At 39.9% G+C, this 20191-nt stretch overlaps 1 pseudogene; it reads right to left on the bottom strand.

Annotated features, from left to right (window-relative positions):
- Window positions 1-205: 205 nt before the first annotated feature.
- Window positions 206-19859, bottom strand: LOC120856541 (annotated as a pseudogene).
- Window positions 19860-20191: the final 332 nt, after the last annotated feature.

Here is a 20191-nt window from a genome sequence, read left to right as displayed (position 1 = left end):
AGAGACATCTTGAAAACTTTCCCAAGCTTTAAGGAAAAAGTAGGAAAAATAGTCCTCTAGCATTCTCTCTCTCTCTCTTATGAGAATCCAGACTACTTTTCCCTGAATAGCAGATAAACCCCAGGTATCACTCTAGAAGGGCAAGAATCAAAAAGGACAAATACTAAGACAAAGTACCATGAGGTTCTTCTGGAGTTTCTATCAGTCATCCTTCAAGGAGCACCCCTATGAAGATGACAATGACTTCCCTTTCACAAGTTACGTGCACCTCCAGCAGCTCCTGGAGCGTGTCTGCAGGGAGGCTCATTCTCTGGGTCGTCTGCTCATTGTAGTGCTCAGCTGCCTTCTGCACAACTGCTAAGTTCTCCAACTGGGCCAGGGTTGTCACTGCATTCTCCAAACAAGGAATTGTTCCAGTATTAATGGCATCCACCTAAGTTACCACCAGAGTAGCCAGCCCTGAATAAAGTAGAAATATGAATAAATATCAAGTTCTCACTCAGTGAGATTCAAGGTTGTGAAATTACAATTCTTAAACCAGACACACACATTCACACACATACACACCTAATTATTTCCACTGTCATCACCTTCATTTTAACACTTTATTATTCTCTAGTTCATAATATTAAAAATATTAAATATCTATCTTCATCTAACATAATTAGAGGTATCTGAGAAAAATTATTTCAAGTTAACACAAACTAAAAGAAGAATATAAACTGCACAAATAAATTCTACAGGATAATAAAAATAATGTTTATTCCTAATTCCTAAACTGTTCATGGATTTTCAGGGACTCAGAAACTAATAGTTATTTTGGACTGATTTAAACTCTTAAGAAGTCTCCTTGAGAAAAAGACATAGTATAGAACTTTCCCTGAGAAGACAATGTACTCTATTTTCATACCCAGTTAATGATTTTATTACCAATGGTGAGATTTGTCTTAAATTCAGCAACCCCAGATAGCAGTGACAAGGGTTTTGGAAAGGAATTTGTTAATCCCATAAAGACAAAGAACTTCTAAAACATTTACATATTTATCTTTGAGGCATGACACTTTTTAAAATCACTACATACTTCTACATATAATGAAGCAAAACTACTAAAGAAAATATATTATAAATAGTCAACACATAACAGGCCACACAGAAATATAATTTTGAAAAAGGAAACTCACCATTTCCAGTGAACTTCACCCCTTCCCTGAGGATCTTGGTCCTTGCATGAATAAAGATACATGAACAGAAATTATTTGATTGTTCCTTGAATTTAGGATCCACTTGGCTTTCCAAAATTTCCTCAATATGGGCTAGGAATTCCTTTTCATGTACTGGCTGGTCAAAGATGAAACACTTCCATTTTGGAAAAAAGATGCCTGATACACTCCCTGGATATGTTGGAATTTTTAACTTTGGAATTCTGACCTAAAGAAGAAAGAAAACAGCAGAGTCTTGGTATAAGGCAACTAAAATTTTTATGAGGGGGGATTTTTTTAAACTTTGGAGTCTTCTATTCTCATAGAACTCCTCTAACATATACATAAAAATTAAAAATCAAACTCACATGAATGGCATATCCCTGGAGAGCAATTTTAGGAAACAGCAGCTCCAAGTAAAGAAATTTACATCTTCAATGCACAGAAATACACATGGTACTCAGTTCATTCGATGTTTATCAAATAAAAGATTTAATGAATGAAAATCAAATATCAATTTCTGGTTTACTCCAGCTCATCTTGGAAGTAAACCTCAAGAACAAAATGAAGAGGAACTACAAACAAAAGTAATGGAGTAATGATTAACATGGGACATAGATACCGTGTTCAGTTAAGGAAAACTTCATTGATTGAACTCACATAATACAAATAAGACTAGCCATTTTGGGTAGAAACTCTGAAGACTAAAAGGAACCTAAATGTAATTTGAAGAACTTACCACTACTCCATAAACACAGCACTTTTTTCAAGTACTAACCCACCTTTAAATGCAATTCATTACAATAACTTACGAATTTAAAATAGTGACCAAGTAAGTAAATATGACTAAAAAGTGACTAAATATGTTAGAATAAAAAGAATATGATGAGGAAAATAAAATGAAAGATCTGGTTGTTATCAGAAATAATGAAAAAGTATAGATTGAAAGATCATCAGGTTTTTTAAGGTTTAAAGTCACTTTTTGTAGAAGATACAACTATCCACATTTTAGAAAGTTATAGCCTTCCTAGCCACACTCTAGAAAGTTATGTCCTTCCTTTTCACACTCTAGAAAGTTATACCCTTCCTTGACAAGAATAAAAACTAATGGAAATATATCTTTCATTATTATTTTATGCCTAACAATTATGTCATTGTTTTTCTCAACTCAAATCAGTTCAGTTCAGTCAGTCGCTCAGTCGTGTCCGACTCTTTGCAACCCCATGAATCGCAGCACGCCAGGCCTCCCTGTCCATCACCAACTCCCGAAGCACTCAGACTCACGTCCATTGAGTCAGTGATGCCATCCAGCCATCGCATACTCAGTAGTCCCCTTCTCCTCCTGTGCCCAATCCCTCCCAGCATCAGTCTTTTCCAATGAGTCAACTCTTCGCATGAGGTGGCCAAAGTACTGGAGTTTCAGCTTTAGCATCATTCCTTCCAAAGAAATCCCAGGACTGATCTCCTTTAGAATGGACTGGTTGGATCCCCTTGCAGTCCAAGGGACTCTCAAGAGTCTTCTCCAACACCACAGTTCAAAAGCATCAATTCTTCGGCGCTCAGCTTTCTTCACAGTCCAACTCTCACATCCATACATGACTACTGGAAAAACCATAGCCTTGACTAGACGGACCTGTCGCGAGCCAGCGTGAGGAATTCCACCCATGACAAGGTCATGTGGCAGAGCTCTGATGGCAAGGCTAATTAGACCTCAGGTTTTCCCCCTGGAATTTCCGGAGCATCCACCCTCCCAAAAATAAGAATCTGCCTGCTTTTTCACTCTTCTAATATTCTCTGGAAAAAGTCAAATCAGGGCTTTAGTCTTCTGCATTTGAAAGGGATGTTTCAGTTAAAACCCCTCTGATAGCTCTCTAGCTTGCCTAACAGGTTCCCCCAGACCTCTTACAGCTTGTGAATTGCTTACAGCACCCCAACTTCGAGAGGCACAAAGCTTAAAAGCATCTTAAAGATACAGAGCCTTTTCTAAAGAGCTAAAAATCATATTCGTGACAGGATTTCACTGTTGACTCAATGATTGCTGCCAGGCCTCCATATTCTTTATCTTTTAGGCACCTGGGAGGATGTTAATCAATGTAATTGGGATGTAGAAAAAGATATATAGTAGTTTTGATGTTAGCAACACTAGACTTTTGAGTTAATTACTTTTCTTTTGTTATAAATCACTGTACTCCTTTTACTTGTTATAAATTGCTGTATCTTTGCTATGTAAGAATGTAACTTTATTTAGTGCTTTCTGAGAGTGGCACCGGACTTTGGGAAGATCAACACAAATAAGTCTTCTAGTTAACAAACCCTTATCAGAAAAAAGGCTGTAAAATGTTAATTGGCCCTTTTGGCCAGAAGATGATGTAAATCACCTAAGACTTATGTATACAATTAGGTATGCAGAGAGAAAAGCCTGGTTTTGATAAGAGTCCGGACTGCCAACGCTGCATAACTTTGTGTTACCCATTGATTTCCATGTTTTATCAAAAGTATAAAAGGCCCTCTGAACAATAGAGGATGGGGCCAGTCGCTGGACTGGTTTCCCCCATGTCTCCTCTCTAATTTCTGGCTGAATTGCCATCTGGGGCGTGGAGGCTCACCATGTCTACTTACTTGTCCCGGCTTTTAAGATCCACGCGAGGGGGAGCCCAAGGCGGGGCACCCCCAATATTCAAGAGGACGCCGGTGGCCTAACGTAGATGGTGCAAGTTCCTTGTCTGGAACTTTATTGACTTCCCATGTAAACCAAGTTATTCAGCCTTCTTTTTCCACTTAATTTTCCTACTACACTATTTCTTCCTAATCTAATCTTATATTAATAAATAAATAAGTTTTCCTCGCCAACGCCATCCCCACTTCGAATTCCCTGGATCCACTGGGGCTGGACGCCGGCACGGACCTTTGTTGGCAAAGTAATGTCTCTTCTGCTTTTGAAGGGAGAAGCAAGCATCTGGTTCTTGAAAAGTCTTAGTTCCTATTGTATCTGAATGTTAATGTACAAATTATTTTCAGTACAAACTAGTTTTGAATAATTTCACTTTGTTAAGCCCTATTCTTCTTGGGTGAGCATAACTGTAGTCACTAGAACTTATCAAGGAATAACAACCTAGATTGTAGTCACCATTTCTATGGCCCTTGATCTAGTTTCAAATATAAACGCAACCCCAGAGATGATGGACAGTATTTAGTATATCCCACCCTCTACTTGACTACTCATTGCCTAGGCCATGCTCTGATATCTCTAATCAGCTTCAAGGTGTTATCCAAGTACTCATCTTCTGTGATAGGATAAACACATACTTCAACTTCAGGGTGAAATCCCGTACAGCCCAGATAAAGTCTGGAAAGAAATTCATAAACTCTGGAATTTTCTACTTCATCCAATTTGGAGAGGACTTGGCCCTGGTGATTTCTGTGAGCTCTGACATATAGCTAGGACTTGTTTAAGGAAAAAGAAGTTTCTACCCACAATTCCCACATTTTCCTCATAAAAATGATTATAAACATTCTCCTTTGCCCTTGGTCCCCACTGTTCTACAAAGGCAACTCAGCCACAGGGAAGGGAAATCCAATTTGGTCTCCATTCTCATCAATTTCTCAATAAAACTGGGAAGGATACTGCAGTTTCTCCAGTGCATCATTGTTGATGGTGCTTATGCTGTTGTATACTAGAGTACTGCTCAGAAGCACAGCTAGGGCAAAGATCACCCTGGAAAACATATTAGAGCAAACACTAGCAGTCTTCTCTTCAGAAATTCATTCTTATTTCTTTAATCAGTTTTCCATTTGTTATTTCAGATAATAAAGTATTGATACAAAGGAAAAAACCTTGAAAACAGAATTAAAAGTAAAATCTGAGTTTTGTCAATTACACTGACATTTCCTGTGACCTCAGTTTCCTCATCTAAAAAGGAATTCTGATAATACATTCCACAAAGAGCCTCCTTTTTTTTTCCTGAATGGGATAAAATGAGATAGTACGAGTAAAAAAACAACATAGAGTGCCTTTAAGCAATTCATTGTTCAATAATAAGCAACATCACATATTCATTTAACAAAAAGTAAGTCACGATGTATACTATGCTAGTCACAACTGAAAGCTCAGAATAGATCTAATTAAATTAAATGTGTATGTACTGCTACTAAATACTACTTATCTTTATTAGTTATAAAAAGCAGGTAAATATGATAGTGAATACATTCAAGAAGACTATCTGATAGTATTTACAAACATTTTAAAACACTTGAAAAACAAATACAATGAAGATGACAATATATTCAAAGGGTTTACATATTAGCGGTGAACCTAAGCAATGAAATTGATAATCATTATGGAGAAGGCAATGGCACCCCACTCCAGTACTCTTGCCTGGAAAATCCCATGGACGGAGAAGCCTGATGGGCTGCAGTCCATGGGGTCGCTAAGAGTCGGACACGACTGAGCGACTTCACTTTCACTTTTCACTTTCATGCATTGGAGAAGGAAATGGCAACCCAGTCCAGTGTTCTTGCCTGGAGAATCCCAGGAACGGGGGAGCCTGGTGGGCTGCCGTCTATGGGGTCACACAGAGTCGGACACGACTGAAGCGACTTAGCAGCAGCATATCAAATAAAAACAATGAATACGTCGAGGGAGAACAAATAACGGAATAGAAGGATGTGGAGCTCACCCCCTCCTATAGACACTTCAAAAATACATCTACTGTGGAACAGTTCTGGCAGACTGCCTACTGAACCCTGAAAGAAGATCTCATACAATCAACACTGTAAGAAAGATCACCACATAACCAAGTAGGAAGAAAGAAAACAAGGAATCAGGATAGGAACTGCAGCCCTGGGAGGAAGCTGTGAAAGAGGAAATGTTCCCTCACCCTGGGAACACCCTTAACCAGCCAGGAGATCAACTGGGACAGATAGGGAGGTTTAGAGGCTCAGAGGAGAGAGCACCAGCAAGCTTGCAGCAGGCAGAAGAGAGGGAGACCAGCACAGAGGGTCCGTGCCCATCACTGCACTCCCCCTCCCAAGATACGCCTTGGCTCCTGTGCACAGAGGCTGGGTAAGGAAACTCGGGTTTCGGTGGACAGACTTGAGGAGAAGACTGGGACTGGCTCATAGACACAGCCTGAAGGGGCAGGAATGTGGTACGAGCTGAAAACAAGAATGTTTGCAGGGTGGAGCCCAGATCCCCCATAGAAGCCCTATTGTTACAGCTTGGATATAGAGGCATAGGGCCTGCCACCACAGCCACAATCTCTGCCTGCTCACAGTGGGTGGCCTCCACCTCTAAGAGCTCTGGGAAGCCATCAGTACCTGTGAGTTGACCACAGGCAGAGGCAGGGATGAAATCTGACCCTTGTCCCAGCAGCCCTGTGATCTGTGGATTTACACTGCTTGTAAACTCAGCACCTGTGGGACATCCAAGTAGATTACTAGTGCTCCCATGGCTGGGGTGGGTCTGATGCCAGCAGCTGTGAGTGTCATGGGTGCTTGCACACTGAGGGGGGACCTGGAATCTGGGCTGATTCCACCGCCTCCCCAGCAGGTCCAGGCATGTGACGACAGCAGTCCCGGTGCCTGACCTCAGAACATCTATGGTGACAGATCTGCACTGCTGGTTTCGTCAGCACAGCACCTGAGGGGCGCCCGGGCTGATAGCCTGCATCTCCACAATTGAGGCAGGGCCAGGAGCAGTGCCAAGAACAGTGTACCCTGTAAGCCACCACAGTGGGTGGCAGGCAGAACCACAGAGTGTACTCCCTGGTGGATAGGTCCAGCAGAGGAATACTCAGTGGCTTTTCTCCCAGCCCCTCCTAACACAGGCCATGTCTCAGAAACAGATGGCTTCATCTCCAACAACTGGGGAGCAGACTCTGCCCCCAGCAGGGCCATGACAACCACAGAGCAGAGAAGGCCACACTCAACATCCAGTGCAGGCTCTGTTCACAACACTAATCACATGCCCTTTAATGGGCCCCACTCACTGAGGAAAGATGAGGCAGGCACCAGGGCTAAGAACAGCACTCTCACCAGAAACATTAGACTCATGCCGGCCACATAGGAATTCTCCCACATAAAAACAGCCCTTCTAGACCACAGCAGATAACCGAATTCTGAATTCTTCTCAATTCATTGAAGTTCTCATTCATTCAGAGAAAAGTAAAATGAAGAAGCAGAAGAACCACTCCCAATTAAAAGATCAAGAGAATTCCCCTGAAAGAACAAACAGTGAAATTCTTTGTTTCACTGTCTACCAGACCCCGAGTTCAAAAAGGAGGCAATACAAATGCTGAAGGAATCAGGAAAGGCTACCAATAAAAATGCAGACCCCTATAACAAAAAACTAAAAACTACAAAGAGGGACCAGCTGAAATTAGAAAACTCACTTACCAGGATAAAAGCTAAGCTAAAAGCAATAAATAGCAAACTAAATAATACAAAAGGAAAAGTAAGTGATATGAAAGATAAAATAATGAAAATCACCCAGTCAGAACAGTAGACAGAAAAGTGGTGGTGGGGGGGCAATATATGGGATTATAAGATAATATACAGCATGCCAATCTACCCAGAGTAGGGATCTAAGAAAAAGAAAGAGAAAGGAGGATTTAAAAAGCATTTGAAGAACTTATGGCTGAAATTTTTCCAAACCTAAAGAAGGAAACGGATATTCAGGTACAGGAAGGAAAGAGAATTCCAAACAGATGAACCCAAAGAGACTTTTACCAAGATACATTGTAATTAAAATGGCAAAATCCACATGATCACCTCAATAGATACAGAAAAAAGTGTTTGATAAAATTCAACATCCAGTCATGATGTAAAAAAAAAAAACCTCTCACTAATGTGGATATAGAGGGAACAAAAAATAAAGCTGGTGATGTAACCCTTCCAGATTATGCTAAAATATACAATTATTAACACAGTGTGGTACTAATACAAAAACAGACGTATGGATCAATGGAAAAAAAATTGCCCCCAAATAAACCCATACAACTATGGCTCATTACCTACAACAAAGAAAGGAAGAATATACAAGGAGCAAAGATAGTCTCCTTAAAAACTCATGTAGGTAAAGCTGGACAGCCTCATGTATACCAATGAAATTAGAACACTGTCACATTTTATACAAAAATAAACTCAAAATCATTTAAAGACCTATAAAACATGGTACTATAAAACCCCTGTAAGAGAGCATAAGCAAAACATTCTCTGACAGAAATCATAGCAATGTTTTCTTGGCCCAATCTCCCAGTTCAGTTCAGTTCAGTTCCGTTGCTCAGCCGTGTCTGACTCCTTGTGACCCCATGAACCGCAGCACGCCAGGCCTCCTTGTCCATCACCAACTCCCAGAGTCAACCCAAACCCATGTCCATCGAATTGGTGATGCCATCCAACCATCTCATCCTCTGTCGTCCCCCTCTCCTCCTGCCCTCAGTCTTTTCCAGCATCAGAGTCTTTTCAAATGAGTCAGTTCTTCTCATCAGGTGGCCAGAGTATTGGACTTTCAGCTTCAACATCAGTCGTTCCAATGAACACTTCAGCACTCAGCCTTCTTTATAGTCCAACTCTCACATCCATACATGATCAATCTCCCAAAGGAAAAGAAATATAAACAAAAATAAATAAACGGGTCCTAATCAAACTTAAAGGCTTTTGCACAACAAAAGAAACATAAACATAATGAAAAGACAACCCTTGGACTGGGAGAAGGTATTTGTAAATACTGCAACCAATAAGCACTTAATTTCCAAAATATACAAACAGCTCATACAACTCATATCATAAAAACAAACATTCCAACCAAAATATGGGCAGAAGATCTAAATAGATATTTCTCCAAAGAAGACTCGTGTCTGACTCTTTGCGACCCCATGGACTGCAGGCTGCCAGGCTCCTCAGTCCATGGAATTTTTCAGGCAAGAATACTAGAGTGAGTTGCCATTTCCTTCTCCAGAAAGAAGACACTCAGATGGCCAAAAAGCACATGAAAAGATGCTCAATGTCACTAAGTATCAGAGAAATGCAAATCAAAACTACCATGAAGTATCATCTCACACCGGTTAGAATGGCTATCATCAAAAAGTTTGCAAATAACAAATGCTGGAGAAAATGTGGAGAAAAGTTACAATTCCACACTGTTGGTGGAATTGTAAATTGGTACAAGCACTATGGAAAACAGTATGGAGGTTTCTTTAAAAAAAAAAACTAAAACTGGGGCTAGTATATGATTCAGCAATACCATTCCTAGGCATATATCTTGAAATATCTAATTCAAAAAGATGTTTGCATCTCAAAGCTCATAATAGCACTATTTATAATATCTAAGACATGGAAACAACCCAAGTACCCAAGTACCTAATCAACAGATAATTGGTTTATGAAGACATGGTATGTAATTTTACATATATATAAATATATGTAAATATAAATATATAAATGTATAAAATATATAGATTATATATGTATATAATATATACACATTACATATTATAAGTTACATATTACATATTATAATATGTATACTATACATTATACATATTACATATGTATACATTATATATATTATATACATATATAATATATATATATATATATATATATAATATGTATAATATATATATGGGGCTTCCCTGATAGCTCAGTTGGTAAAGAATTCGCCTGCAATGCAGGAGACCTGGGTTTTATCCCTGGGTTGGGAGACCCCCTGGAGAAGGGAAAGGCTACCCACTCCAGTATTCTGGCCTGGAGAATTCCATGGGCAGTCCATGGGGTCACAAAGAGTCAGACACAACTAAGCAACTTTCACTTTCACTTTCATATATATATGTGTGTGTGTGTGTGTTTACACGCACTAAGTCACTTCAGTCATGTCTGACTCTGTGGCCCTATGGACTATAACCTGCTATGCTCCTCTGTCCATGGGATTCTCCAGGCAAGAATAGTTGAAAATAATCTGAATATATATATATATATATATATAAACTATATTTCAATAAAAAAAAATTCCTTTTCTACATTCCCCAGACCCTCAGTGTCCAGAAGGACCAGGATGTGGCTCTCCTTGGAGGGGTAGGGCACACACCACATCCAGATGCCCTTAGTTTCAAACTGCACTGTGGATCCCAGATGGAAACCTGCAGCAGAAGGGGAGAAAGCAACATTCAGTGACAGCAGATAATGTAAGCAGCCCAGGAGTTACGATATTAGACTCATAGGATTGTAGGTGCCCTAGAATAGAGCATGGTGCTTTCTCTACTTCAAGGATGCTTACTTTTGTGTACCATCTAACCACTCATATCTTTAACAATTAAATTCTTTCACATAAGTTTGGTTTCTTCATAATTCTAATTTCATTTCCCAGTGTGAGGAAATATCTATGCATGCCCATGTGGCCTAACAGTGTACTAGATGAGAGAAAGGGCATGCTATATGGAAGAAAGTTTTTATTTTTTAACTGTTCAACAATCATGACTCCCTAAAGAAGTTAAGCTAGTTAAATGCATTTTAATTAGATCAAGAACTTAAAATAGTCTGAAGAATAAATCAGACAATTTATTCAATAATTATCTATTAATTACCTACTTAGGTTTCAGGCCTGTGAGAGTGGGCTATAAAGAAAGCTGAGTGCTGAAGAATTGATGCTTTTGAATTGTGGTGTTGGAGAAGACTCTTGAGAGTCCCTTGGATTGCAAGGAGATCCAACCAGTCCGTCCTAAAGGAGATCAGTCCTGAATGTTCATTGGAAGGACTAATGTTGAAGCTGAAAGTCCAACACTTTGACCACCTGATGAGAAGAGCTGACTCATTTATATATATATAAAGAGGTACTACTCATCCATTAAAAAAAAAAAAGAATGAAATAATGCCATAACATAAATAGAGATTATCATACTAAGTGAAGTAAGTCAAAAAAAGAAAGACAAATGGTATCACTTATACATGGAATCTAAAATATGACACAGATGAACTTATGAACTCATCTATAAAACAGAACAGACTTATAGATAAAGATATAGATATCAAGGGATAAAGGAGTGGCGAGGGATGGATTGGGAGTTTGAGGTTAGCAGATGAAAGCTATTATATATATTAATATTATAGAATGGATAAACAACAAGGTCCTACTATAAAGCCCAGGGAGCTATATTCAATATCCTGTAAGAAGCCAAAATGGAAAAGAAGACGAAAAAGAATGTATATGTATATCTAATTGAATCATTCCACTTACAACAGAAAGTAACACAACTTTGTAAATTAATTATACTTCAATAAAAAATAAATTACAGAAAGATGAGTTTGGAGAAATAAGGAAGATTAGGATCAGAGTGGGCTTCTGAGAAGCATGGATTTCGTTAAGCTATAATGCAAGCTTAAGGAGGTATCCAGAGTAACTAAATTAAAGATCACTGATTATTTTAAAAAGAGTTTATTAGGAAGGTCAAAGAAGAAGCAAAGAGGACACTTCAGGGGAAAAAAAAAAAAAAACAAGCTTCAGGCAAAAAGACGAGGATGGCTTAGTCTAGGGTAGTAAAATAAAAATTGAGGGAAAGAGAAAGATTCAAGAATTCAAGATATATTTAGTGAGAGTAAAAAGAAGACTGATATGTGGATTGGATCTGGGAAATAAACTAATGGAGGAATGTAACATTTGGGGCTTGAGACTGGGAGGTTGATGGTATGCAATTGAAAAGAATGTGAAAGTAGAAAGTACATTTAGGAGTAGAGATTGACCAAGACTTTATGCTGAAAATGACAAGTATAAGTGGATATCTTTCCCAAAGAAAAAATTAGGTGGTTTTTCTACTTATGTGTCTGAATTTCAGAAGAAATATTAAGGCAAGAAATTTCACTTTGAGGGGTATCACAATAAAATTCTCTGGACATTTAAAGTCCAGAGATTGATGAAACCATTTTGAAAATATAAATAGAAGAGACAAAAGATCCCAGGGCCAAGTCTTGAAGGGATCTACAATACAGATTATTAGAAGAAAAGCCGGAGGTTGGTAAAGAAACACAAGGTAGGAAGAAACTCAGAACCTAGGGATTCAGAAACCAAGGAAGAAAACCATTTCTAGGAGCAGGGGTAATTTTCCTTTTATCAGAATAAGAAACATTGAAGTAAGGATTGGTGACAGAAAAAGTTCAGGTTTCAGTTTTGCTGGTGAGAATTAAAATTAGGTGTATTTAATAAGAAATTTGGAGTCTCTCTTCTTGTGCCTTTAGAGGAGTGGCAAGAAGCTGAGATTCAGCTGGGATCATGTAGGATTTCACTACGTGAAACCTCTGTTGCAGGATTTCACTCACCAAGCTTTTCTCTTACAAAACAGTTCATCAAGTGGGATTTTCCTGTATGATACAGTCCAACAACAGTCACAACCACCACAGGCTGAGAAATCTTGTAAAGAATTTTTAAGACTAACTGGTTCACAGACAGCTACTCATTCTTGTTTTCCACCAAACACGTGGGAATCAACATGATAGGTCCAGATGCCATGACAACCTGCAAACCCCAAAGAGTCTCCCTGTAGAAATAAAATCACAAGTTCGTTTCCTGCTTCAGGGTTAATGGAAGCATATTCATCAGCAGAAGACTGGTGGGACCTCTGTATTTCTGCGGGTGCAAGCCAGTGCACTGAGTACAGGGGGCGGCCGAGAGGAGCTGCCCCATGTCCGAGGTTGGGGGCAGTGGCCTAGAGTGCCAGGCTGCGACGGCGCAGGAACGGCCAAGAGGAGCTACCCTGCGTCCGAGGTCAGTGGCTGCCGGGAGGAGCTACCCTGTGTCGGAGGTCAGGGGCGGCGGCCGGGAGGAGACACCCCGCATCCGAGGTCAGGGGCGGCCGGGAGAAGCCACCTCACGCTGGAGCCCAGGGGCAGCAGCTGGGTGGAGCCACCCACGCCAGAGGCCAGGGCCAGCGGCCGGCAGGGAGGAGCAACCCAAGGAGCGGTGGCTACGCAGGCGCAGGAGGGCCTAGAGGAGCTATCCCACGTTGAAGGTCAGGAACAGTGGCCATAAGGAGATACCCCTCATCCAAGGTAAGGAGCAGTGGCTGTGCTTAGCTGGGGCAGCTGTGAAGAGATACCCCACGCCAAAGGTAAGAGAAACCCAAGTAAGATGGTAGGTGTTGCAAGAGAGCATCAGAGGGCAGACACACTGAAACCATACTCACAGAAAACTAATCAATCTAATCACACTAGGACCACAGCCTTGTCTAACTCAATGAAACCAAGCCATGACTGCAGGGCAACCCAAGATGGGCGTGTCATGGTGGAGAGGTCTGACAGAATGTGGTCCACTGGAGAAGGGAATGGCAAGCCACTTCAGTATTCTTGCCTTGAGAACCCCATGAACAGTATGAAAAGGCAAAATGATACATTACCAAAAGAGGAACTCCCCAGGTCATTAGGTGCCCAATATGCTACTGGAGATGAGTGGAGAAATACCTCCAGAAAGAATGAAGGGATGGAGCCAAAGCAAAAACAATACCCAGCTGTGGATGTGACTGGTGATAGAAGCAAGATGTGATGCTGTAAAGAGCAATATTGCATAGGAACCTGGAATGTCAGGTCCATGAATCAAGGCATATTGAAAGTGGTCAAACAAGAGATGGCAAGGCTGAACGTCAACATTCCAGGAATCAGCAAACTAAAATGGACTGGAAAGGGTGAATTTAACTCAGATGACCATTATATCTACTACTGTGGGCAGGAATCCCTCAGAAGAAATGGACTAGCCATCATGGTCAGCAAAAGAGTCCAAAATGCAGTACTTGGATGCAATCTCAAAAACGACAGAATGATCTCTGTTCGTCTCCAAACAAACCATTCAATATCACAGTTATCCAAGTCTATGCCCCAACCAGTAACGCTGAAGAAGCTGAAGTTGAATGGTTTTATGAAGACATACAAGACCTTTTAGAACTAACACCCAAAAAAGATGTCCTTTTCATTATAGGGGACTGGAATGCAAAGGTAGGAAGTCAAGAAACACCTGGAGTAACAGACAAATTTGGCCTTGGAATGCGGAATGAAGCAGGGCAAAGACTAATAGAGTTTTGCCAAGAAAATTCTCTGGTCATAGCAAACACCCTCTTCCAACAACACAAGAGAAGACTCTACACATGGACATCACCAGATGGTCAACACCAAAATCAGATTGATTATATTCTCTGCAGCCAAAGATGGAGAAGCTCTATACAGTCAACAAAAACAAGACCAGGAGCTGACTGTGGCTCAGATCATGAACTCCTTATTACCAAATTCAGACTCAAATTGAAGAAAGTAGGGAAAATTGCTAGACCATTCAGGTATGACCTAAATCAAATCCCTTATGATTATACAGTGGAAGTGAGAAATAGATTTAAGGGCCTGTGTCTGATAGATAGAGTGCCTGATGAACTATGGAATGAGGTTCGTGACATTGTACAGGAGACAGGGATCAAGACCATCCCCATGGAAAAGAAATGCAAAAAAGCAAAATGGCTGTCTGCGGGGAGGCCTTACAAATAGCTGTGAAAAGCAAAGAGGTGAAAAGCCAAGGAGAAAAGGAAAGATGTATGCAACTGAATGCAGAGTTCCAAAGAATAGCAAGAAGAGATAAGAAAGGCTTCTTCAGCAATCAATGCAAAGAAATAGAGGAAAGAACAGAATGGGAAAGACTAGAGATCTCTTCAAGAAAATTAGAGATACCAAGGGAATATTTCATGCAAAGATGGGCTCGATAAAGGACAGAAATGGTATGGACCTAACAGAAGCAGAAGACATTAAGAAGAGGTGGCAAGAATACACTGAAGAACTGTACAAAAAAAGATCTTCACGACCCAGATAATCATGATGATGTGATCACTCATCTAGAGCCAGACATCTTGGAATATGAAGTCAAGTGGGCCTTAGGAAACATCACTACAAACAAAGCTAGTGGAGGTGATGGAATTCCCGTTGAGCTGCTTCAAATTCTGAAAGATGATGCTGTGAAAGTGCTGCACTCAGTATGCCAGCAAATTTGGAAAACTCAGCAGTGGCCACAGACTGGAAAAGGTCAGTTTTCATTCCAATCCCAAAGAAAGGCAATGCAAAAGAATGCTCATACTACTGCACAATTGCACTCATCTCACATGTTAGTAAAGTAATGCTCAAAATTCTCCAAGCCAGGCTTCAGCAATACGTGAACCGTGAACTCCCTGATGTTCAAGCTGGTTTTAGAAAAGGCAGAGGAACCAGAGATCAAATTGCCAGCATCTGCTGGATCATGGAAAAAGCAAGAGGGTTCCAGAAAAACATCTATTTCTGCTTTCTTGACTATGCCAAAGCCTTTGACTGTGTGGATCACAATCAACTGTGGAAAATTCTGAAAGAGGTGGGAATACCAGACCACCTAACCTGCCTCTTGAGAAATCTGTATGCAGGTCAGGAAGCAACAGTTAGAACTGGACATGGAAGAACAGACTGGTTCCAAATAGGAAAAGGAGTACGTCAAGGCTGTATATTGTCACCCTGCTTATTTAACTTCTATGCAGAGTACGTCATGAGAAACTCTAGACTGGAATAAATACAAGCTGGAATCAAGATTGCCAGGAGAAATATCAATAACCTCAGATATGCAGATGACACCACCCTTATGGCAGAAAGTGAAGAGGAGCTAAAAAGGCTCTTGATGAAAGTGAAAGAGGAATGCGAAAAAGTTGGCTTAAAGCTCAACATTCAGAAAACGAAGATCATGGCATCCGGTCCCATCACTTCATGGGAAATAGATGTGGACAGAGTGGAAACAGCGTCAGACTTAATTTTTCGGGAGCTCCAAAATCACTGCAGATGGTGACTGCAGCCATGAAATTAAAAGACACTCCTTGGAAGAAAAGTTATGACCAACCTGGATAGTATATTCAAAAGCAGAGACATTACTTTGCCGACTAAGGTCCGTCTTGTCAAGGCTATGGTTTTTCCAGTGGTCATGTATGGATGTGAGAGTTGGACTGTGAAGAAGGCTGAGCGCCAAAGAATGATGCTTTTGAACTGTGGTGTTGGAGAAGACTCTTGAGAGTCCCTTGGACTGCAAGAAGATCCAACCAGTCCATTCTGAAGGAGATCACCCCTGGGATTTCTTGGAAGGAATGATGCTAAAGCTGAAGCTCCAGTACTTTGGCCACCTCATGGGAAGAGTTGACTCATTGGAAAAGACTCTGATGCTGGGAGGGATTGGGGGCAGGAGGAGAAGGGGACTACCAAGTACGTGATGGCTGGATGGCATCACTGACTCAATGGACGTGAGTCTGAGTGAACTCCGGGAGATGGTGATGGACAGGGAGGCCTGGCGTGCTGCGATTCATGGGGTCGCAAAGAGTCTGACAGGACTGAGCGACTGAACTGAACTGAATAGACCACAGAGGGCTTCCCTGGTGGCTCAGAAGTTAAAGCGTCTGCCTGCAATGCGGGAGACCTGGGTTCGATTCCTGGATCGGGAAGATCCCCTGGAGAAGGAAATGGCACCCCACTCCACTATTCTTGCCTGGAGAATCTTAGGGACGGAAGAGCCTGGTGGGCTACATTCCACGGGGTTGCAAAGAGTCAGACACGACTAAGCAACTTTACTTTCGTTTTCAGTAGACCACAGAGGGCTTCCTCTACCATAATCTCTGAAGATGGCATTGCATAAGCAACAGATATCACCCCTCTATAAAATTTTTTTTCTATAAAATTCAAGCAATGTTTATTATACATTGAGAGCTCATTATGCTGAGCTCTGTAAAACATGCATTACATACCTGATCTCACTGGTATTTATAAGAACCTTGCAAATTTAGGTTTTTAATATCCATTTTTTTGCACACATAGTAGGTGAAGTTCAGAAAGACTGAGGGATTGCTCACATTTATATATGAGTTAGTGGTAGATCCATGATATGAACCAGGGAAATCTGTTTCACTATGTCATCTTTGCAACCACTTATTACGCAGAATAATCTTTCTCAACAGCATTGATTACCCTGTATATTCTTCACTCAGTGATGTATAGAGGCTTTTTATTGACTCTGCTATACCAACAATACATTCTCTGACAAGCTAACGTGATGAGATCAATTCCTCCCACTTCTGCAGAATCAGGCTCTTGCTGCACAAACAACTCAGTGGTTTGATACCAGGCTCTTATCTTTTCTTGCCTGACCAATGTTCCATCAAGTGTTCTGGGTGACTTAGTATTTTTTGAATGGTGTGCTTTCGTGTTTTCCTTCTCTAAATACTGTCTTTTATTTATTTAAATGAATTGGGTGAACATCTGCTATGTTCTTAAAATTGTGTTTGTTTCCTGAATTAAAATTATTTACAAGCTATGGCTCCTGCTTTCAAAGCAATACTAGATTAACTGTATCAGTTAGGATTAGGTTTAGTTGTGAGAAATATAAAAAAAGATGCATAGACAATTTAAATAAATTAATCTCATATAAATTCTAGGATTGGTAATCCACAACTAGTAGAGTAGAAATTTGTTTCATAAAGAGCTGTAGCCCAATATATTGTACAGGACAGGAATATATGGCCATTATTTTATAATAACTTTAAATGGAATATAATCTATAAAGATATATAATCACTGTGCTGTACATCTGAAACTAGTATTGTAAATGGATATATCTCAAAAATAAATAAAATAAGATAGTATTCCCCTAAAAAAGAACTGTAACCCCGAACCCTTCTATCATAAGCTCAACCAAATATAAGGAGCAGCCCAAATATAAGGAGTAGCCCAAGGTCCAAGATAGTGTGCCATCATCATTTGTAATCAAAGTGAATTAGAGAATAGCTAGAAGAATAGGTCCTTCCTTTAAGAACTAACCACTTCTACTTAAAAAAAAAAAATAGCTCTTAAGTTATTAAATTACCATATACAGCCGTAAGAGAAGCTGAAATTGCCATGAGTATTCTGGGAAAACATGTACACAGCAGACAAGTAAAGGTTCTGTGAGTATGGCGGAAGGAGAAAATGGACATGAGGGCACAGCTACAAGCATTTTCCAGTAACCACTTCAAACTAGGAAAACCACAGATGATATGATACTGATCACAGTTCACTGCTTATCACACTTACAATTATCTCCACTAAAGTCCAAGCTTGGGGGGACAGGTACCATTGTTTCTCTTATTCTTGGCTCAGTCCCCATGCTGGGCACGTAAAATGCACTCAGTCAACATCTGTTAAATTGAAATTATCCTGAGGCAAAGGGATCCGTGTGAGGTTTATGTATCTGAGAGAAAGCTGTGTATACACAGTAACAGTATCATGTGTTGAGGTGACTTAATTCAGCTTAACAGTACAAAGAAGAAAAGCCGTGAGGAACTCTAAGGGGTGGCAGTACAGGGGGAGCATGGGTTTTCAGAGGCAAGGAGACGCCGTGAACAATGAAGAGAGGGGAGGAGCCATTGATGGTAAACACCCAGAGATCTCACTGTAGTTGTAAGCAAGGAGGCCAAGGATGACCTTCCTGAGCAGATGTTTACTACAGTGATGGACCAGGAGCCAGAGCTGAAGGAAGGAACAGCCATGGGAGTGAGGGAGAGGCAGGGATGGCAGCTCTCTTCCTAGAAGGAAAGGTAGGAAGGTGTCTGGATATCAAGAGCTATGTGCTGACGTGCTTGGTGCTGAAGGTCATGGCCTCTGCTACCAACACCCCCAAATAATAATCAGAATTAGAAAATAAAAAACTTATACACCTATTTATAAGTAGAGAATGCAAATGTCCCAAAATACCACCAGGAATAAGTGTAAATGAAAGGTATATGATATTTCATTGTAATTAAACTTTCTCTGCAATTCAGATTGTTTTCTCAAAATAGTTTAATTTGAAATAATTAAATGGTAAATGTATCATTATTGCATGAGTCTCCAGCAAATATTTAATTATTCTTACATTGAAATGTTTCTCTATGATATCTCTAAATTGTTTTATTATAAGAACATGTAAAAGCATTTAGTCAGTGTTGAATATTTTTATGTTTTATATATTAAATATTTAAAGCACATTTTTACTTTCAATTTTCTGACTACAGTTTGCTACTTATGTGACCTCTGCAAGGGGCTTAACCTGGCTAACTCACACTTTAAGTAATTATCAGAGTGTTATAGGTAAAATAATAAATCCTACCTCAAGGCTTGTTTTGAGGTTTTAATGAGATGCTATAAGCTTTTGCCTTAGCAGAGTGTCCAGCACAAAATATGCTTTCAGTAATTAGATGAATGACACAATGACAAGTTAGTCAATTAATGTATAATATTTCAATGCATTGTATGAACTGTAAATTACAAAGACATGAAGTATGGAAATAAATTTTTCACCAGAACAAAACAGTAATCTGCTGAAAACCTACCATTTCTGTTCACCCTTCTTCCATTGGATTTTTTAGGCTCTGAGAAATGTCATATAGTGGTATGAAGTATAACCTCAATAACTATATTATAATCACCAGATTTGCATTCCCCCTTTTCAAGGACAAGATTAAGGGAAACTATAAAAAGATATGAATTTTATTGCAAACTTTTTTAACTAGTCTATGTTGTATCAGCTCTGAAAGAAGCACAGAGTTTAGCTTCACATAAACAAAGCAGTGTTGTTAACTCCTGTTCAGAAGTGATTTTCAAAATTTGACATACACAAGGATCATCTGACATGGTTGTAAAACCTAGAGTCCCAAGCCCGAGTCTATATGTATAACAAAAGCCACCAGTGATTCTGATGTTTCTATGGGAAACATGTATACAAAAAGAACCTGTTTTGACTGTAGTAATTTTTTGTGATAAAAATTTGTGATATAATTGATTAAATTCATTCTTACCTGATGATTTTTAAAGCCCTTACTGCAGTGTTCTATAAATATGATGATCTATTCTGAGGATAAATTTTTTTTTCTATCTTTGTTCTCTGGATCCACAAACCACCATTTCTGTAAGGGGATGGTATTTGATCAAGGAGGTCCATAGAGAGAATTGAACCCCAATTCTGA

The sequence above is a fragment of the Oryx dammah genome, unplaced genomic scaffold (genome assembly GCF_014754425.2).
Source record: "Oryx dammah isolate SB20612 unplaced genomic scaffold, SCBI_Odam_1.1 HiC_scaffold_28, whole genome shotgun sequence".
In the NCBI taxonomy this organism is placed as follows: Eukaryota; Metazoa; Chordata; class Mammalia; order Artiodactyla; family Bovidae; genus Oryx; species Oryx dammah.
This window is presented reverse-complemented; position numbering and strand designations above follow the sequence as displayed.